The 21,125-nt window shown below is 38.7% G+C and overlaps 1 long non-coding RNA gene across 21 annotated transcripts in view; it reads right to left on the bottom strand.

Moving 5' to 3' along the window:
- LOC132400794 (uncharacterized) overlaps nt 1–21,125 on the bottom strand; it is a 54,761-nt gene that overhangs the window by 23,964 nt on the left and 9,672 nt on the right. For 7 of the 21 annotated variants that reach the window (XR_009514403.1, XR_009514402.1, XR_009514375.1 and 4 more), the window contains 4 exons: nt 19,812–19,968; nt 18,340–18,497; nt 15,209–15,346; nt 13,460–13,527 (listed from right to left, as the gene is read on the bottom strand). This is a non-coding gene — a long non-coding RNA (uncharacterized LOC132400794). Of the gene's footprint in view, nt 1–13,459; nt 13,528–15,208; nt 15,347–18,339; nt 18,498–19,038; nt 19,090–19,811; nt 19,969–21,125 lie in introns of all 21 variants that reach the window. The other 14 variants (XR_009514405.1, XR_009514378.1, XR_009514382.1 and 11 more) reach the window with 7 other exon arrangements.

A 21,125-nucleotide genomic window follows, 5' to 3' on the forward strand; every position in this document is an offset into this window, starting at 1 on the left:
ATACAATTTAATTTCTGGCTGGGTTGTCGCATACATTAGATAACAGTAAAACGTAGTGAAACACTCTTAAATCTAGTCCTTGTGGAGCCTAAGTTATTATTTGAGCTCTGACCAGTGACCAATTCAGACATCAGAATCTTGAGAGGTGGGAATTTCACTCAGGTCCACTGACTGAGTAGAAAAAAGTAGCAGTAGGTTGCAGCAGTTTATCCGGGCTCTGACCAACAACCATTTGGTGTTCAGAATTGATTAGCAAGAGCATATTGAAGGAAGGCACAGGCAAGCGCAGCGGCCATTGGAGTGAACAGAGTGGTGATCTTGAGGCTTTAGCTCTTCGAGGCTTCCGTCAGAGAAAGCAAGTAAAAAGAAAAAACTCTAGGTAAACTACATCTGCTCAGTTAGGACAGGAGAGATGCCAGGCAGGTGAGAAGTACAAGGGGAACATGGGAGGAAACTTCTTCACTCAGAGGGTCATGAGACTGTGGAATAATCTGCCAACACAAGTGGTGCAGGTGAGCTCAATTTTCACATTTAAGGGAAGTTTGGATAGGTACATAGAAGGCAGGGGTATGGAGGTTGATGGAAATAGGCAGTCTAAATGGTTTCAGCATGGACTAGATGGGCCAAAGACCCTGTTTCTGTGCTGTACTTCTCTATGACTCTGACTCCATGTCAAAAATGAGGAATTAACAGTTTAATGATATAAAAAATTCTACACATGCTGGAAATCTTGAGCAATACACACAAAATTGTGGAGGAACGCAGCAGGTCAGGCAGTATCTATGGAGGATGATGAACTATCGACGTTTCAAACCAAGACCTAATGAAGGGTCCTCATAAAGGTTCTCAGCCCCAAGTGTTGATTGTTTTCCATAGTTACTCTAGTATTTTGTATGTGTTCATCAACAATTTTATCCTAATTTGTTTTAACGAAAGCTGCACATGGGTTAAAAAAATAGCCTATAAATACATGGAAATGTGCCTATGTTCAAATCATCATTCGTCTAACGTCATTTCAATGATAATCTGTTCAGAAGTATCGAAATGCAGCAAGAACTAAATACCACATTTACTGATTAGCCTTTGCAAATGGTCAATATTTGTCTACATTAGAGTCATTTATCATAAAATGTAATTCTTTGATTAATGTGTTTGAGACAAATGAGTCTGAAACATACTAAAATAAGCATAATTATTTTTAAACAACGTTTACACTACAGGTGACACTTAGAAGTGTTATGATCAGTGTAAGTAGTTCTCTATCTCGGTCAAATATTCAAGCTATCCAAAAAGCGGTATCTGAATTCTTTCTTTAAAATAAGGAATTAGTGCCCAATTCCTAATTATTCAGGTGTACCTTCATGCCATAGCTGGTTAAATGTAAGCAGTTATTAGCAAACCCTTTTGTAATTAATCACCTGGACAGGAAGCCTGCTATTGCAAAGAAAAATACCTACCGGACGAACCCACCCAATGAATACCAATGGTACAGAGTTATTGCTGGCAACTAGGTAGAAATGTTTTTGTTGTTCTACACATGCCTAGAACAAATGCCATGTAGGGAAGTGAACAAAAGAAACTCCACTGACATTTTGAATCACTGAACGTTACACTAATTAATCCTCTAAAGTTTGTATCCAAAAGATGTCAAATTAACATGATTGATGATGTTCGACATACAATTTTGACAGCTTATTAACATTCACCATGCTTTGAAATTTAGTTAATAATCAATATTGCAGTGATACAGAACAGATTCAGTGTAACAAAATATATATTTAAAAGACTGAGCAGCTGGATGTACTGGTGATGGACGTGCACTGGGAGCTTAAGTGTACATAGAGCCACATGCAACACTGATATTTTGTTCCTGAACCATTAATATGTTGATTCTTAATTTTTTTTTTAAATACACAAACCACACTCTCACTCTAGCGAAGGCTTACTAGACTAGGTGTTGTGCTCAGTATATTGTTTTCTGAGGGGAAATAGAGGCAAACTTGGAAGAATTGCCTTCTAGTCCGTTAACATTCTTGTGAATCTCTTCTGCATCATTTGCAGCTTAAAAAGATCCTTCAAACAACTAGATAACCAGAATTACATGCAATAGTCCACATGTGGAACAGATGTAACATGACATCTCAACTCTTGTATTCAAGTGTCCTGACTGATGACAGCAAGCATGCCAAATACCTTCTTCAAGACCTTGTCTACTTATATATCCACTTTCAAGGAACAATGTAACTCTACTCCCCAGTCTCTCTGTTCGCCAAGATACTGTACAAGGTCTGCCCTAGTACAACCTAACAAAGAACAACATATCGCATTTGTTCAAATTAAACCATCTACCATCCCATGGCACATTCTCCCAGTTGATATTGATGCTGTTGTAATGCGAGGCAACCTTCTTAATTGGCGACACCACCACCAATTTTGGTGTTATCTACAAACTTACTAAGCATGCCAAATGCATTCTCATCCAAATCGTTAATGATGAACAGCAATGGAGCCAGCAGAGATCCCTGTGGCACAATGCTTTTCAAAAGTCTTCAATCTGAAAAACACACCTCCATTTGCACTCTTCGACTTCTTCCACCAAGCCAACTTTGGATCCACTGAACCAGCTCACTCAGGATCCCATGTGACCTAACTTTCCATGTATGACCAAGCAAAGGCCTTGATAAAGTCCAAGAAGACAATAGCTACCACCCTCATCAATCCTTTTGGCTTTAAAAAACAATCACATTGAAGAGACACAACTTTTGAAGAACAAAACCATGCTATCCTTCATCAGTCCTTACTTTTCCAAATGAAGATATATTTTCTCTCTTTCTCATATCATCCCTTCCAGTAACTCTCTCAAGACTTACTAGCCTGTAGTTCCTTAGCCTATCCTTGCACTTCTTCCTAAATGAAAGCACAGTAGTAGCCAGCCTTTTGGTAACTCACCCGAGGCTAAAAATGATACAAATACCTCTGTTGTGGCCTCTGCAATTTCTTCTCTCCCTTCCAACAAAATGTCCCTGATCAGGCTCCAGACATTTATTCAGCTTAATCCAGTTCAAGGCTACCAGCATCTCCTCTTTTGTAACTGGGATATGTTCCAAGACATCACTATTCTCTTTTCAAGAATTCCCTCACTTCTATAGCCTTCTCCACAGATGCGTAATATTCAGTTAAGACCTCGCCCATCTCCCATAGCTCCACACATAGATGACCAATGAGATCTTTAAGAGGCCCTATTAAATTCCTAGTTACTCTTTGTTCTTAATATACTTAAGGGATTCTCCTTTACCTGAACTTACAAAGTTATTTCATGTTCTCCTTTTGCATTTCTGTATCTCTTTTGTGTACCCTTAACATTGCATAAGAAATTCTCTTGAACCCAGCTGCCAGTACCTGACACTGCTTCCTTTTACTTAATCAGAGCCTCAATATCTTGTTGAACAGCATTCCCTGATCCTGCCAGCCTTGCCCTTCTCACTAACAGAAACATGCCAACAATGAACTCCCCTTCTCACTTTTAAAAATTCCCACGTGCCAAATATCCCTTTACCTCCCCAATCAATCTTTGCACATTCTTGACTAATGCTTTCAAAATTAACCTGCCCCCAAATGGGTCCTTAAATTATGGTCCAGTCTAACACTGTTCCATGATTATTTTCAGACTAATAGAATAGCGTTCACTTGTCCCAGTGTACTCTCCAGACACTTGAATCACCCCATTTCCCAACAGGAGGTCCATCGTGGGCCCATTTTTACTACAGCCATCTATACATCACTTGAAAAAACTTTACTAGACACACTTAAATTCTGCCGCATCTAGCTCATTGGACTATGGCAGTCCCAATCAACATGGTAAGTTACAATCACCAATTATTACAATCCTTTTGTTTTTATAACCACCTGTATTCTCTGCACACATTTGCTCCTCTAATTCCTGCTGACTACCGGGGGCAAGTGGGAGACTTATAAAAGTGAGATGGAGGAGTTCAGGTTTAGCGTGCTTCTATCGTACAATCCCACCAGGATTATCACTCCCTTTTTATTTTTGAGTTCCATCTATTTGATTCCCCCAGGAATATCCAAATTACTGCTGTGAAGATCTCCCTAATTAAAAATAAATCAACTCCCCGTTCTCTCTCCCCACCTTCTATCACACTTGTCACATTCGTACCTCAGAACATGGAGCTGCCAGTCCTGCTCATAGCCGAACTATGTTTCTGCAAAAGCTACTATGCCAGCTCTATGTAAGTATCCATGTTCAAAGTTCACTTGCCTTACCTGTTTGGTTTCTTGCATTAAAATAATGCAAGTTAGTCTGTCAGACCTTCCTTACTCCTACTACTGCTCCTCAACCAAATGCTTGGTTTGGCTTCCACAACATGTCCATTAAAGATTTTAGTGCTAAATAATAGATAAAACCTGGCAAAAAAAGGAACTAACATATGGTCCATTTAAGACTGGACGCTTCAAATCATTCCCAAGAATTGAATCAGGATTGCTATTTACAGCCCAAGGGCATTCAGGATTTCAAAGACAATTTGTAATATGCTCTGATGCTCAGATATTTCCAACCAAATTTGAATGAACAAATATTTATTTCAATTTATTTATGTTAACAATTTGAAAAACGGTTTAGAGATTCACTTTGATTGGATCCGTTTTCTCAGCTGTTTTAGCAAAATAGGTTGCTCAGAAACTTTAATTTTCACTTGGCTGTGTATCTTTGCTTTAGTCGTAGTATTATTTTCAGTCCATTTTCAGCAGACAGAAAATTCAACCCCTAATATGGGCACTCAGTTGGCAACTATCAGCATTTAAACTTTTAGTTGCTGAAAATGGAACAGATTGTATATATAAGCACTTTTGGATGTTGATTTTCATGGCCTCAACAGGAAATAGCTCATTTAAGGGAAAAAAACACTAAAATAAACTCACTTGCAATTGAAAATAAATTTGTATCCAAAATTTACTCCAGTTCCTAACTATCATCAGTCTCACAATTCACTCAACTGTATTTGAATAAATAATCTGAATCCATCATTTAATAACTCTCAGAGCAATGTATCACTGTTTCCAATTAAGACTTGCTGAAAGACAGATCTTTTCAGTTCCGCAAAAACAACAACATGTTCTCTTAAATGTTGGTCGAAAGTAAAAAAGAATACTTCTTGGTTTTCTAAGATAATATGCTAAATTGGTTTGTGCAAAACAATAATGATTGCAATCTATTGAGAGCCCCCCCCCCCAAACAATAAAATCAATAATGTTGCTTTTATTTTGCAGCAAGCAATATTATTTAAAATGTGATTCCAATGGCACATCTCATTGTTCACGTCATGTCGAGTTGGAAGATTTAATTACTGGAACCATCATTAGATTCATCACTGCATCTGGAAACTTTCGTGAAGCTTCAAGAACAGCAAATTCCGATTCGCAAGACAATTGGCAGAGGGAGAACTAAAGTCAGATGTACAGTCGGCTCTCCTTATCCGCAAGTTCTGCATGCGCAAATTCAGCCAACCACGAATCAAGAAAACTCGGAAGTGCTCTTCCAGCACTTGTTGTTTGAGCGTTGTTCGCCTCGTGTCTCGTTTATTCGCTACATTGTTCCTGTGAAAAAATGGCTCCTAAAAGGCAATTAGATGGTCAAAGCAATTCCTCAAAGGCAAAGAGGGAGCGTAAAGTGCTATCTGTCGCCGAGAAAGTAGAAATATCAAATCTTTTAAAAAGTGGCATGTTGCATTCCGAAGTGGGCCGTAAGTTCGGTAAGAACGAAGCCTCCGTGTCACCTGATGTCAACGGCAGATTGACCCGATGCAATAGCGTAAGATACCATGAATTCAATAAAACCATAAAACAAGCGATACTTTGTCAAACTTCACTTTTTATTCATAGCATGCTATGGGGGAAAGTTACAGACTGATCTCCCAAAGAGACAGTCCGGACACTGCCCACCCCCAAACACAATTTATTACATTGATCATTACAGGAAATATTATAATTGCGCAAGTTAATAGAGTTTTAGAATAGTTTCGATCACATGCTAAGATACAATTAGATGTAAAATCATTATTGGTTAGTTATAATTATTTCTGACATGACTAGTCTGGTTACAACTTAACTTACTCATATTGGCACCTCCCCCTTCTCTTGAATGTTCTGTCCCATATTTAGTTATGCCTTGAGATGCCCCTTCAATCTCACTATACCTATATTTAGTTATGCTTAGCACTTTGAGAGAACAATGCCTACTGCGTCACCTATTGCCGGGTAAAGTTTCTTTCTAATTGCTCAGTAACATAAGGTACCTATAAGACAATTGATCATAAGCTAATCATACCCCTTAATCCATTCCCCCATCTACCTATCCCCCTACCCAAGTTTACCTTTCCCTTCATCACCGAGGGATAACAACTTACCTACAACCACTGCAAGATTTGTTTGATGATGCAAAGAAAAAGAAGAAACAGCTTCCTCTAACAATGTTTCTAACTAAAGCACCCGCAATTCTGGTCTCGATATTCAATATTTGAAGATCCTCAGCCCTCAATACAGTTCCTGACTTTAGTATTACTGAGCCTCCTTCAAAGTGTCCTTATTCCCTAAACAAGTCAGTGTAACAACTATTGTACAGGTATTTCAAGATTTACTCGTTGTTTGATCATTGTTCGCCTCACGTCTCATTCATTCGCTGCATGTGTTGCAAGCGAGAGGAACATATAGTTTCCTTTTCTTATCAATATTCCCTAAACATTATAGTATAACAACTATTTACATAGCATTTACATTATATTAGGTATTATAAGTAATCTAGAGATGATTTAAAGTATATGGGAGGATGTGCGTATGTTACATGCAAATACTATGCCATTTTATATAAGGGACTTGAGCAGCCATGCTTTTTGGTATCTGCGGGAGGTCCCGGAACCAATCCCTCAAGGGTAAGGAGGGCCGACTGTATCAATATTACAGTGGAGTAAAGGGAACTACAGAGGCATGAAAGAGGAGCTGTCCAAAGTTGATTGAACAGGGTCACTAGCAGGAATGATGGCAGAGTAGCAATGGCTGGAGTTTCTGGAAGCAATTCGGAAAGCACAGCACAGATGAATCCCAAATAAGAAGAAATATTCTAAAGGGAGGATGAGGCAAATGTAGCCATCAAGGTAAGTCAAAGACAATATAAAAGCAAAAGAGAAGGTATATAATACAGCAGAAATTAATGGGAAGCTAGAGGATTGGGAAAATATTAAAAAACTACCAGAAGCAACTAAAAAGTATTAAGGAGAGAAAAGATGAAATATGAAAGTAAACTAGCCAATAGTATAAAAGAGGATAGCAGAAGTTTTTTCAGATATATAAAGAATAAAAGAGAGGTGGGAGTGCATATTGAACTGCTGGAAGAAGATACTGGTGAGGTAGTAATAGGCACAGAGAAATGGCAGACGAACTCAAGAGGTATTTTGCGGCAGTCTACATGGAAGACATGTCAGGACACAGAAGTTAGTGTAGTTGCCATTACTAAGGAGAAGGTGCTTGGGAAGCTGTAAGGTCTGAAGGTAAAAAGTCACCTCAACCAGATGCTAAATTTGGGCTTACATGGATAATATTACTTCCTAAACAGACAACAGTACTTAAACAAACAAGCCTTCAATTTCTGCTGTACCTTCAGTCACATGGTGCTTTTGTCAACAGGTAGGAGATAAACACAATTCAGCCCTAAGCAATTTTCATGATTTTGTTTTTGAATATTAAAGTAGAAGTACCTGTATATACAGCCATGCATTGACAGTGCTCATTCTCATAACAGCTGATGTGTTCAATCAGAAGGTCAAAATTTCTGATGACAAAAGTTGTTCAGACAACTTGTTCAGAGGATCTCCCACTTTTTAAAGTTTATGTAAGAAATGACTCAAGAGTAATTTGATGATTTAATCTATGTTGCACATCTCAAGACAGAGACGCAAGTCCAGTTTAAGGAATAATTTATGACAGATTCAAACAAAGAAATTCAAGGAGACTGAGATTTCCAGAATAATAGAAGAACTACTCCATGAGCTATGCCTCCAAAAAGTCTCTTTGAAGAACTCAAGATGGAGTTTTGCAATGAGGACGGAGGTAGGACTAAATATTTTAATCTATAAGCAGCCTGGCGATCATGGGAATTCAAAAACTCAGTATGGTTGCGAGGGTTTAGGTATCAAAGAATTTTAAAATGGTAAGATCTTGGATAACAGCTAACTGACACTGGAAACGGCATCAAGTAATCAGTGCCCTCTTGAAATATTCAATAAGGTGTGAACATAGTCGTAGATAGCCAGGTAATGTGAAAATGTGTAGCTGATGAGACACTGGCACACATTTCTAGGAGATACTTAGGTACTAAGGATGCCGAATTAAGAGTCATAATAATATCTCAGATCACCCGAAGAGCAAGGCAATTCAATAGATCTGGAGTTCGTATGTAGATTTTGGAAACCAGACATGATTTTTTTTTCCATAGCAAACAGAACTTAGACCAACTCATTCCATCAGATATTTTACTGTTTCCTTTGAGTTAGTATAGGGACCTATTAATCTCATGGACATTATGCATGAAACAGTGAAAAATGCACTAAATTATCCTAATGATCAGGTATTCTTATTAGCACATTGTTAAAAGCATATCTCTGCCATGTAAGAGTTCTGATTTGTCATGTAATATTCTAATTACATAGAGCCACCCTCAACACTGTATCAAAAGGAGAAATCTCGGATATCCAGAGTTTGTAATCCAAGGCTTTCAGAACATATAATAGAACTAAATAATCAAAAGGGGGTTTGCTAGTTGGGATGTGCCACCATCATAAATGTAGAATTCTGTAAGATTACTTGACTACATTCAAAATGTTAAAGCAGATAATTATAGCTTTTCAAACTGCAGTTTGTTTGTTATTTTTGTGTTAAAAAGGTATAAAACATTGCATCAGGGGAGTAAGAGTCTCTTGGGGCTCTCCTGAAAGTTTGCTGTGTGAATAAAGACTTTTATATTTCCCAATTAAAGCTTTTATGTGCCTCAGTTAGTCACAACAGACATCATGGTAGATTTATATAGTAATACAAATACTGTTTTGGACTGAAATGAGAGAACTGAATACAATGACATCAAAAGGAGTGTCCCATTTCTCCCACCCTTTTCCATAGAACTGTGTACCCACTCATTTGCACACTGGAGAGCAGAAGCAGAGGAGTTCAAATTACGTTGAAAGAGCCACCAGTTGTTCAGCATTAGTCTTTGCCGACTATCTTAAGCAACTCATGATGTAACATTAACATTTTACAAACTTTTTTTTGAAACCACTGGATTGGAAGTTAACAAAGAAAACTATGAGTTTTTATATCATCTGCAAGAGAAAAACCCTATCATCTACAACAGCTGCAAAGAATGGGTCTTTGAAAAATCTAACATTGACGGTATACCACCTGGCGAAGTCAAAGAATACACCGGAGCAAGAATAGATCCGTGATGCGGTATAAAGTGAAACTGGAAGGATGGTCAGAAACTGGAAAGAGCAAAACTCAAGACCATACAGAAGCTCAAGCTTCTCAATACCTATATGATCTCAAGATCTTATTTTAATAGAAGCCTCACAAAACTGCTGCAGAGAACTTGACAATCTTATCAGAAGAAATATGAAAGAGATTTTCCATTTCCTCCCAGATATGCAGACAAGGTCATATATGCAAGAAATAGTGACAGAGGCCTAAGTAATTCAAAACTGGAGACTAAGTTTTCAATTTAGTAATTGAGAGAGATAATCCCTCGAGCTCTCCAATAAGATAATTAAAACATCTTTTCTGGGAAGAGGAGAAAATATTACCAAAACAAAGGTTGATAGTTTCTTCATTATTAAAAGGTGTCAAAAGTTATGAGGAGAAGGCAGGAGAGGGCAGGTTGAGAGGGATAATAAATCAGTCATGAGGGAATGATGGCACAAACTCGATGGGCTGAATGGTGTAACACTGCTCCTATGTCTTATGGTCATACACAGTGAAAGACAAAAAGGAATTTACAGAAGGCAAGACTTTAGAATTCTTTGGCTTTATAATTAGAGCTAGAGGACTATGGGCCAAAGACAATGATAAATTGAAGTTCCTTGATATTAATGATGTACTTTTTTTGCAAAATACTATATAGCTCCAGTTTAACAATAAAACTTACAACTGATCTATTCCAGATATTTTCCTAAGTTTAGCCTATAGCTATTAGCTGGTCAGTGGCGTACTGGTATCTGCACTTTCATGGTGCCCTCGGAACCTTCAATCCAATGGTCCAGAGTTCGAATCTGCCAGTCCTTTGCATGCTTCTGTTACGTCCGTAGCCCCCTCCTTTGTGAGAATCGCCAGATCACTGTTGGGTTGAGTCAAACGGGGGGCCCAAGACATGAGGGGGAGACGTGCAGGATGTCACGTTTCTTCCCCCCCCCCCCCCCAATAGCGATGTAAAGCTACGGGACATGGCCATTGTCTCTTGGAGACAGATTTGTGGATTGAGATGCTCTGCTACATGAATGCCCTCGGGCAAAGTGGGCTGGTTGAGGGAGAGATTGCATCACCCCCAACCAAATTGACATCTATGACCCTGCGAGTCAGAATAAAAGAGGGGCTGTAGGAACAACCCCTCAGACGCACCAGAAGAAACGTTAAGCGACCACGTAACAGCAGACGGTCATCAGAAACCAAGCCACGTGAGTTCAATTCCGTGGCTGGAATTGGTGGCTGAAACCACGGAAAACGGCTTTTTAGCTAACAACGGGGAAACCCGCTCCCCTGACTCAACGGATTGACATCATAAAAGACTTGGGCAAGTTTAAACCGCATCACTTTTAAACCCAACAATGCTGCAGCTTGAACGAACTGATAGTGACTTATCTTTCCATCGGACAATACAGTAACCCCTAGACAACGATAGAGTTATTTCTTATCGGTTATTATTATACCCGCGCTTAGATTTAGTATTGACGATGTATATTATCTGTATGTTTGCATTAATCTTCTTTTTGTGCCCTTTATCAATAAATACTTTTAAAAATAGTACCATCAGACTTATGAAATTCCCATAACTGGATCACTTACCAGCAAAGATAGAGAGGTCCGTTGAAGTCTGATGGTACTATTTTTAAAAGTATTTAAAAAAGCATGGATGGGAAGTGTTATGAAATTCCCATAACTGGATCACTTACCAGCAAAGATAGAGAGGTCCGTTGAACACTTCCCATCCATGCTGGGTTGAGCGTCACCAGAAGGCGTGAAAAAGAACAACAACAACCTATAACTAATCAACTGTAAGATGCACAGATCAATATTTAATGTTACTGAAGTTATTATTGCTTATTGTTAAATATTGTAGTTTATAATATAGTGGATTCCAGTTAATTAGGACACATCGGGACAAGTACATTTTGGCCCAATTAAGCAGCTGCCTCATCTAGTTAAGGTATATAAAAAAAATCAAATTACCATTTAAATGAGGAACAGATTATATATTTAATTGAAATACAGATCAAATTAGAATTATCAATAATGCTTAGTTCAGTTCAGATTGGCAACTACATCTCCTCCACAATCTCCCTCAGCACAGGGGCACCACAGGCTTTGTGCTTAGCCTCCTGCTCTACTCTCTTTATACTTATGACTGTGAGGCTAAGCACAACTCCAATGTCATATTTAAGTTTGCCAACAACACCAGGAGAGAGAGGGGGGGGGAGAGAGAGGGGGGGGGAGAGAGAGGGGGGGGGAGAGAGAGGGGGGGGGAGAGAGAGGGGGGGGGAGAGAGAGGGGGGGGGGGAGAGAGAGGGGGGGGAGAGAGAGGGGGGGGAGAGAGAGGGGGGGGAGAGAGAGGGGGGGAGAGAGAGAGGGGGGAGAGAGAGAGGGGGGAGAGAGAGAGGGGGGAGAGAGAGAGGGGGGGAGAGAGAGGGGGGGAGAGAGAGGGGGGGAGAGAGGGGGGGAGAGAGAGGGGGGGAGAGAGAGGGGGGGAGAGAGAGGGGGGGGGAGAGAGAGGGGGGGAGAGAGAGGGGGGGAGAGAGAGGGGGGGAGAGAGAGGGGGGGAGAGAGAGGGGGGGAGAGAGAGGGGGGGAGAGAGAGGGGGGGAGAGAGAGGGGGGGAGAGAGAGGGGGGGAGAGAGAGGGGGGGAGAGAGAGGGGGGGAGAGAGAGGGGGGGAGAGAGAGGGGGGGAGAGAGAGGGGGGGAGAGAGAGGGGGGGAGAGAGAGGGGGGGAGAGAGAGGGGGGGAGAGAGAGGGGGGGAGAGAGAGGGGGGGAGAGAGAGGGGGGGAGAGAGAGGGGGGGAGAGAGAGGGGGGGAGAGAGAGGGGGGGAGAGAGAGGGGGGGAGAGAGAGGGGGGGAGAGAGAGGGGGGGAGAGAGAGACCTCACTTTTATCCCTACTCCCGGGTTCTCAGGTGTCAATCAGTTTTGAATGGCTTAGTCCATCAAACCAGCTCACTCCGGCTGTCCACTGAGGAATTTTAATGAACAGAATGGTACCAAGTAAACAGCCCTCTCCGGAGCCATAAGTCTTACAGGAGTCATAATATGGTGGAACAACAAGTCTCTTCCTCCCTGTGTTATCTCTCCCTTATCTGAAGCAAATGTTCCAGTCCCAGTATGTTTTTGTTCCATCTTTCTCTCTCATTAGCAGCCTGGCAACAGTAATTGTTTGTAATTCTCCCAGGGGAGGGGGACATATGGGCAACTCAGCACCCTTCTCCCCATCAGAGTTGTTCATCCTTTGTAACAATATAAACTGCTTAATCCAGACAATGGGTCTTGAATCGAAACACTGACCAGTCCATTTTCCTCCACAGATGCAACCTGACCTTCTGAGTTCCTCCTGCATGTTGCATTCCATCATCTACAGTCTCTTGCACGTCCCTTTAAACTTACCTGGCTCGCTAGAAAATTTATGATATTGTGTAATATCAAAAGAGTCAATTGCAAGTTTGTTGCAATACAGGTTGAACACTACTATCCAAAATTACAAAATGTGAAAACCTCCACAATCCGATTTTTTTTGAGTGTTGTTATGATGTCACAAATGGAAAATTCCAACAAGCGTGGGGAAGGTTCCCAGGCTATGCACATGACTGTGCACCCAAACAGTTCTGAGAAATAAACTCACATATGTAATGAACAGAAATTAATGAAAAATAGAAAAATACTGTATAAAGTGAAAATGAAGATCTCAATCGTGTATTAATAGAGTGGATTCGTGTCTGAGTGAACTTGTTTTAATTAACTATCTGAATCTTAGACCAAATAAACAATTATCTTTCTGGAAAGTCAGAAAAATAACATAGACTATGCTTTTTCCTATCAGAGTATTAAACATCAAAGATAATGATCAGGATTCCAGTAAGACTGTGTTCAGAGCTGGAAAACTATTTTCACATATTTAGTGCAAACCTTTAAATCATATTTACCTGTGCTACAGTCACTGAAGAATCTGCTATATCCAGCATTCTTGTCTACAGCCAACAGAAGACACGAACTTGGGCATCACCAGAAATCATTTACGATATGCAAAAATAATCATGAATGATGCATGAAAATATGCTAAAACAGTTTACATTTTAAAAATATCTAATAAATCTTAATTATAATAGACATCTGAGGAAGCACTACTTTCTCAACTGTCACTGTTTTTCAGCAAACCTAAATCTAAATTTGCAATGTAGTTACATCACTAATAACATTCAAAATATTAAAAACACCAAATACTTTTAAAAACAGAAATGCATAAAACGTGGTATACTCAGTTTCAGATTTCCAGTGTCCGCAGTATTTTTCAATTTGAATTGTACCTTTAACAATACAGCCAAATTTTACAGTGAATGGTTAAGACCAGTTATTTCCCAATGAAGATCAAACTGACTACATAAAAGCAGTTTATAGATGAAAATTTTTTTGTAAAACTTAAAATTTTGTTCACAATTTTCTACTTCATATATATGCAAATAACAAAGCTTCTGAGAAAATTAGTCAAATATAACTTCACAAGTATTTCAAAATTAAATTTAAACCATTGAGAAAATGCAGTGAAATAATGCTCTAAGATTCTAGTAATAGAAATTAAACCTTAAAATTCAATATAATAATGTGGTATTTATCCTCCTTCCACATCTGTTGTATACACTGAAGCCTATAAATCAGATTTTTCCCATTTCTGATTGTTATCCTTTGCCCTACCGCCATATTGGGATCATAAAGCAATATATAACAGATAATCGTTTGCCTGCCTAATGACCAAAATCTTCCTCAGTCTGTAGGTTCATCCACAAAATTCATAAATGCAATGGAATTCAGTTTGCCCTCATTCCCAGATAGGATATTAATAAATCATGTATCTATCAAGTAATTTCTGTCTAAAGCCTTTGTGACATATTGCCCACAGCAATTAAGTTTTGTATTTCAACTGGAAGATCTGGAAGATTATAAGGCTAACAGGAAGGAATATTGAAAGGCCTAGACAGAGTAGATGTGGAAAGGATGTTTCCCATGATGGGAGAGTCTAGGACAAGAGAGAACAGCCTCAGGATAGAGAGATGCTCATTTAAAACAAGGATGTGGAGAAATTTCTTTATTCAGAGGGTGCAGAATTCATGGAATTTGTTACCACAGGCTGCCGTGAAGGTCAGGCTGTTGTGTCTATTTAAGGCAGAGATTAATAGGTTCTTGATTGGCCAAGACATCTAAGATTACGGGGAGAAGACCAGAAAGTTGGGCTGAGAAGGGACATAAAAAGAGAATCAGCCATGATTGAATGGCAGAGCAGACCTGGTGGGCCAAATGGCCTAATTCTGTTTCTATGTCTTATGGTCTAAAAATACTATGTGTAAGATTAATATAATCATTTCCAAAAGGACAAGATTTGACCTGGCTCACACATTCCCAAATTAATGTACAAGATGTCATTGATGAAGACTATCAATAACATGCGGCTTAAACTGTCATATTTTTAACTTAAAAGATCAGTTTTGTGTTTCTGGATGCTGGAAATTCAGAGTAAATAAGGTTTCCTCATGAGAGTATCAGATGGGTAAACGGCATTGGTGATCATCATATTTCCAGCAAGGATCCATTCAAGCTCAACAACCTTATTTTAATAAATTAAAATGTATAACAAATAGTTCAGGACATTCCCCAACATGAAGTAAACATATAATTTTTACCTTCATATTCACCAAAAGGAACCATTGCAGTAACATTTAAAACTGTGTTGCAGATCAGCTTTGTGAAGACTACAGGAAAGTCAAAATGTTGAATTGGGAGATTCACTGAGCAGTGCTCTCCACTTTCCTTGCAGTGTGCTGTGAGGAAACAGAAACATAAGTTTAATCAAGGCAAGCTTTGTGAATCCAATGCAACTTTTTGTAAAATTCCAGCATTAAGCCTCACAGGTATTTCCTCTGCAGCAAGCTCCTAAAACTACATTTCTCCGACTGCAGAACGAATCCATGCCATAGTGACTGGGATGGGGAGAAGGGAAAAAGTGTAATGATGAAGTATGAGAATATACCCAATGTCAAAGGAGACAAAATCTTTCACCTTGGTGAGACTTATATTTTGAATATTATTTCTTTCAAATGATATGATTATAGTTAATAATTTATTTCTTCAGACCATCAATTTTCAAAATATCAGTAAAATGAACGGTCTGTGCTGTTCTTACTGGTGATGCAATTTGTCGGGTGATTCCCCCTTCGCTTTTCTTTATTCCCCCACTCTGGCCCTTCCCCCCCACCTCTTTTCTTCATCTGCCTATTGGGAATCTGAACTCATGGCATATTGCTCTTTAATAGGTTAAGCTAATTCCCAACCGCAAAGCATCTGTTTTTAGTGTCAGGCAAAGGGATTTCTGGAAACAAAGTGTTCATATTGGGCCACACTGCTTTAAACAGTTCAATACACATCTAAGAATACAATTACTAGTGAGCCCAGCTCAAACGACAAAATGTAAGAATTAATTTGGTGAATTATAAAGTGATAATTAATATACACGAATATAAGGCAGTGAACATGTGGAGGGAAAATTAAAAACACAAAATGAGTCTTGATCACAAGCAAGATAAAATCTGCAGATGCTGGAAATCAAAGCAATGCATATAAAATGCTGGATGAACTCAGCAGGTCAGGCTGCATCTATGGAAAAGAGCAGACCCTCCATCAAAAATGAAGGAAAAAAAGATGAGAAAAAAAGAGGGGGGAGGGGAGGAAGAGATACAAGATAGTAGATGATAGGTGAAACCGGGAGAGGAGAAGGAGGTGAAGTAAAGGGCTGGGAAGTCGATTGATGAAAGAGGTAAAGAGCCAGAGAAAGGGAAATCTGCTAGGAGAGGGCAGAAGGCCATGGAAGAAAGGGAAGGGGAGGAGCACCAGAGAGAGATGATGGGCAGATAAGGACATATGGTGAGAGAGAAATGGGAATGGGGAATAGTGGTGGTGATGGGGGGGGCAATTACCGTAAGTTCGAGAAATTGAGGTTCATGCCATCAGTTTGGAGATTACCCAGAAGGACTATAGGGTATTGCTCCTCCAACCTGAGTGTGGCCTCATTGCAGCAGTAGAGAGGGCCATGGACTGACATGTCAGAATGGGAAAGGGAAGTGGAATTAAAATGGGTGGCCACTTGGAGATCCCGCATCCTCAGTCCAAAATATCAACTGCTTATGCCTCTCCATAAATGCTGCCTGACTTGCTGAGTTCCTCCAGCACTTTGTGTGTATAGCAAATGAATAACACTGCTGTTTTGAAAGCTTGTGAAATTGCTACAGTGTGAAGAAAGAAGCTTTGCAGTCTTAGAAGGTTAAATATTTAAATGATTTAAAACAGCAAACAACAAAACTCAGAATGTCTTGTTGTAAATTCAAGAATGATCAAAGTAGAGTATTCTGGTCAAGTTGCTTAAGAACCCTATTTAGTTTCCTGCAAATTAAGAAATGCAATCTAGTGTTACAAAAGCAGCAAATGATGCATAAGAGCACAAAACTAAACAGGTGAATAAATACCTAACAGTCAAAAACAAAATTGAATCTGGTGTTTGTGTAGAACAGGAAAAAGTTAAATATGAATATTATAGACAAAGGTTCAGATTAGTAGATAGTATATTAAAAATTGCTTTTATGTAAAACTGAATTGATAATAAATATCCTGATAATTAGAGCACATTTTCTTTATGTTTTTTAGTCAAAAATAAACAAGGTAGTGAACTGAAAAGGGATTTATTTAAATAATTATCTTCATACTGATAGAAATCTAACCAGTAATGTGACACATGAAAATATTTTGGAAGATTAACTACCACAGTACAAAGTTCAAGGTTCCGCAGCAGTGTAACATATTCCAATAAACTAATGTGACATCTACTGCAAGTTCGTTTCGAGACTGTGACCTGAAATAAAATTACAGTGCCACACAAGCAACTAAGTAGAGGTCTATTGAAGTCTCAACAGATTAAATCTGACCATTACCTTTCATTCTTCTTTAGAGAATAGGGGCATGGTCAGGTCCACTGGACAGCTATGAGCATGATGCCCCGGTGGCAAGGGGCAATTTATCATCCAAATTGGAACAAACAGCTGCTACCATGATTTATGATGACACTTTCGCTAGCTAGATGATAAAAAAATCCTATGTCTTTTTGTAGCCTAATTTATCATTTATGGAAAATACTTAAAACTCAGTTTTTATTGATGTATAACAATTGCTCAAGACAATTATGTTGTGCAAAAATAATAATTTTAGACACATCTTAAATAATAAACTAGGCAACTTTATAGTTCTGCCTTTTTAACAAAATTTCTGTCGCTGTAAATATATCAGAAGATAACATTTTTAATTTCTACAAAACTGACCAAAATAACTATTAATTATAGTGTTTAAAAAGTGTTCATTTCTCAAGAGACCGAACTGTAAATTTGAAAAACCTTTGCAAAATGGAGTGGATCATTGTTTAACAGTTCTTATTTTACCAGTGGAAGTAGTCAGACTGGAAAAGATGTCAAAAGAACTTACTAGGATGATACAAAAACTGTAAAAAAAAATTATATTTAAAGCAGAATAGGCTAGACTCTTTTCCCAAGAAAAGGTAAGATCAAAGGTGTGATTTGATAAAAGTCTTTAAGATTATATTAAATATGAAGATGTTCCAATTATGATTAATATTTAAGATTATATTAAATATTTAAGTTTGTTAAATATGAAAATGTTTCCAATTATGGGTGACACAAGACATGGAGTGGGGACATAAATAGAAGATGATTACTAACAATTCTTTCATGAAATTCAGAAGTACTATATATACCTAGAGATTAATTTGAATGCTGAGTTAATTCAAAGAAGTACCACTTGCCCCTGCTCCTGCCAACTCTGGTCAGCACAAATACTGAATCAGACTTTCTCCTGATGAAAGCATAGTCTTTGACAGTACCTATGGAGCAGTGAGCTCTAAAACTGCGGGGACTGAAAAACAAAAGAAATCACATCAGGAAACTTTAGAAATTGTTGAAATCCATTTCAACTACTCAGAAGCGATAGTTCTCTGCATTCTTCACAGTGCCTTAAATATGCTCTCTTCTTTGAATCTGACTCCCAAAGATGGAGAGAGAAAGATTAAGAAAGGGGAGTGAGGTGTCAGAGATCAACCAAGTAAACTTGAGGGTGAGGTGAAAGTTTAAGGCAAAATTGAGCAACTCAGCTAAGACACAGTTATCCAGAGTTCTTAAAACAGCTTTGTCAGATCATTTTCTGATCGTGCAGAAATGTATCATTTGCTTATATTTTAAACTGCAAATTCATCCATCTATTTGCTTTATCCTGGAAAACAGTGCTGTTAAATAGTTTTGAACCAAGTAGCAATTGATACACTCAACCGTAATGGTACATAGAAATCCACATAGACTTAACTTTTACATAACTGGCATCTTTGTTGTATTTTGATCAAAATACATTTCGAATTGTTCTATTTTGATTAAAATTTGAAAGCACAGTACTAAGTGCATACTTATGATTCATATATTCTTGTCAGAAGTTGTAGATCAGATGACCAGTAATTCTATGAGGAAAGATATAAAAGGACCCATTACTTATGTTAGGAGTGCCTTGTCTGAACTCGTATTTACCTTGGGATTAGGAATCTACATTATTTCACTTAATTATTAATACGTTTTTATTTCTGATCAGTGTCAAAATATCTTTTACGTTCCAGGTTGGGTCACAGAAACCATGGCATCATTTTTGAGAGGCACAGGAAACCATCAAAAGCAACAAAATTCTACCAATTGTCAATAGTGAATTAATCATGTAATCTTTTAACTTACTACCTGATATTTAGTGGATCTGTATGAGGCAAATAAAAATACTCTTTTACAGTAACAAAATACATACAATTACAGTATTCTGTTATGAGCTCTTGAAATGACAAACTTACATTCAAAAATAAAAATCCAAATTGCTATTACATACTTGTACTGTGTTTAACATGGTAAAGCATAGCCGATAGTTGTCTGCTCTTCAATTTGATATTGTGCTTTACCCGAAATCAGAGCTACCTTGCTGTCCAATCCTCACATCATTTGTTTTCTTTATTGATCTACCCATACCCACAGCAATAAACAGCATCAGTCTCAACTACACTCAAAGACTAAGTATCTACACTAATTTGGAGTAAACAAATTCAAAGATTCACAGTAAAATTACTTCTGAACTCAAAAATACTGACCCTCTGGCTCCTTGTTCAAGATATTCCAAGAAAGAAATTCGCTTCTTGCCACTTACCTATGTCAACCTTCCACAAAATCTCGTATTTTTATGAAAATACCTCTCGTCCTTCCAAACACCAGGGAGTAAACGGTGCACCTTGCTCAGACTCAGACATAGGATCAACCTTTCTTTCCAAGAATATGTCAAACTGCATCATGCCACTTATGATCCTCTGACAAAAAGGGAAAAAAATTTTAAACTCCGAGGAGTAGAGCAGTTTATAAAGAGAACAGAGTTTAGGATCTAATCAGCTGAATGAAAAATTATAGAAAGGCATCCTTTTACTGTAATAATACCCAGAAGATTAAAAAGGCACCACTACTAAAGCTGCTGCCTCACGTGTTTGGTGATCCAGGCTCAAACCTATTCTCTGGTGCTCCATGTGAAGAGTTTGCACATTCTCCTTGTGACCATATTGACATTAATTTCTTTTCCTCTCACATCCCAAAGACATGTGGAACAATAAAATCATAAGATATAGGAGCAGAATTAGGCAAGCTAGCCCACTGAGTCTGCTCTGCCATTTCATCATGGTGATTCATTTCCCCTCAGCCCCAATCTCCTGACTTCTCCACATATCCCTTCATGTCCTGACTAATCAAGAATTTATCAACCTCTGCCTGAAATATACCCAATGACTTGGTCTCAACAGCCACTGTGGCAATGAATTCCACAGATACACCAATCTCTGGCTAAAGAAATTCCTTCTCACCTCTGTTCTAAATGGATGTTCTGAGGTTATGCCCTCTGGTTCTAGACTCCCCCATCACAGCAAACATCTTCTCCATATCCTTTATCAAGGCCTTTCAACATTTAATAGGTTTTAATAAGATCCCCCCTTCCCCTCATTCTTCTGAATTCCAGTAAGTACAGGCCCAGAGCCATCACACGCTCCTCATATGATAACCCTTTCAAACCTGGAATCATTTTTGTGAACCTCCTTTGAACCCTCTCCAATGTCAGTGAGTTTCTGAGCTAAGGAGCTCAAAACTGCTCACAATACTCTAAGTGAGGCCTCACCAGTGCCCCATAAAGCCTCAATATTACATCCTTGGTTTTATATTCTAGTTCCCTCCAATTGAATGTTCAATCTACAAATTGACTGTTAGGGAATTCCACACGAGGACTTCCAAGTTCCTTTGCATCCCAGATTTTTGAATCTTCGCTCCCCTTAGAAAATATATTTACTCTTCTATTTCTTCTACCAGAGTGCACTTCCCAACACTATATTCAATCTGCCACTTCTTTGCCATTTTCCTAATCTGTCTAAGTCCTCTTTAGCCACTCTGTTTCCTCAACACTACCTGGGCCTCCACCTATTTTCGTATT

The sequence above is a fragment of the Hypanus sabinus genome, chromosome 1, assembly GCF_030144855.1.
Source record: "Hypanus sabinus isolate sHypSab1 chromosome 1, sHypSab1.hap1, whole genome shotgun sequence".
NCBI lineage: Eukaryota > Metazoa > Chordata > Chondrichthyes > Myliobatiformes > Dasyatidae > Hypanus > Hypanus sabinus.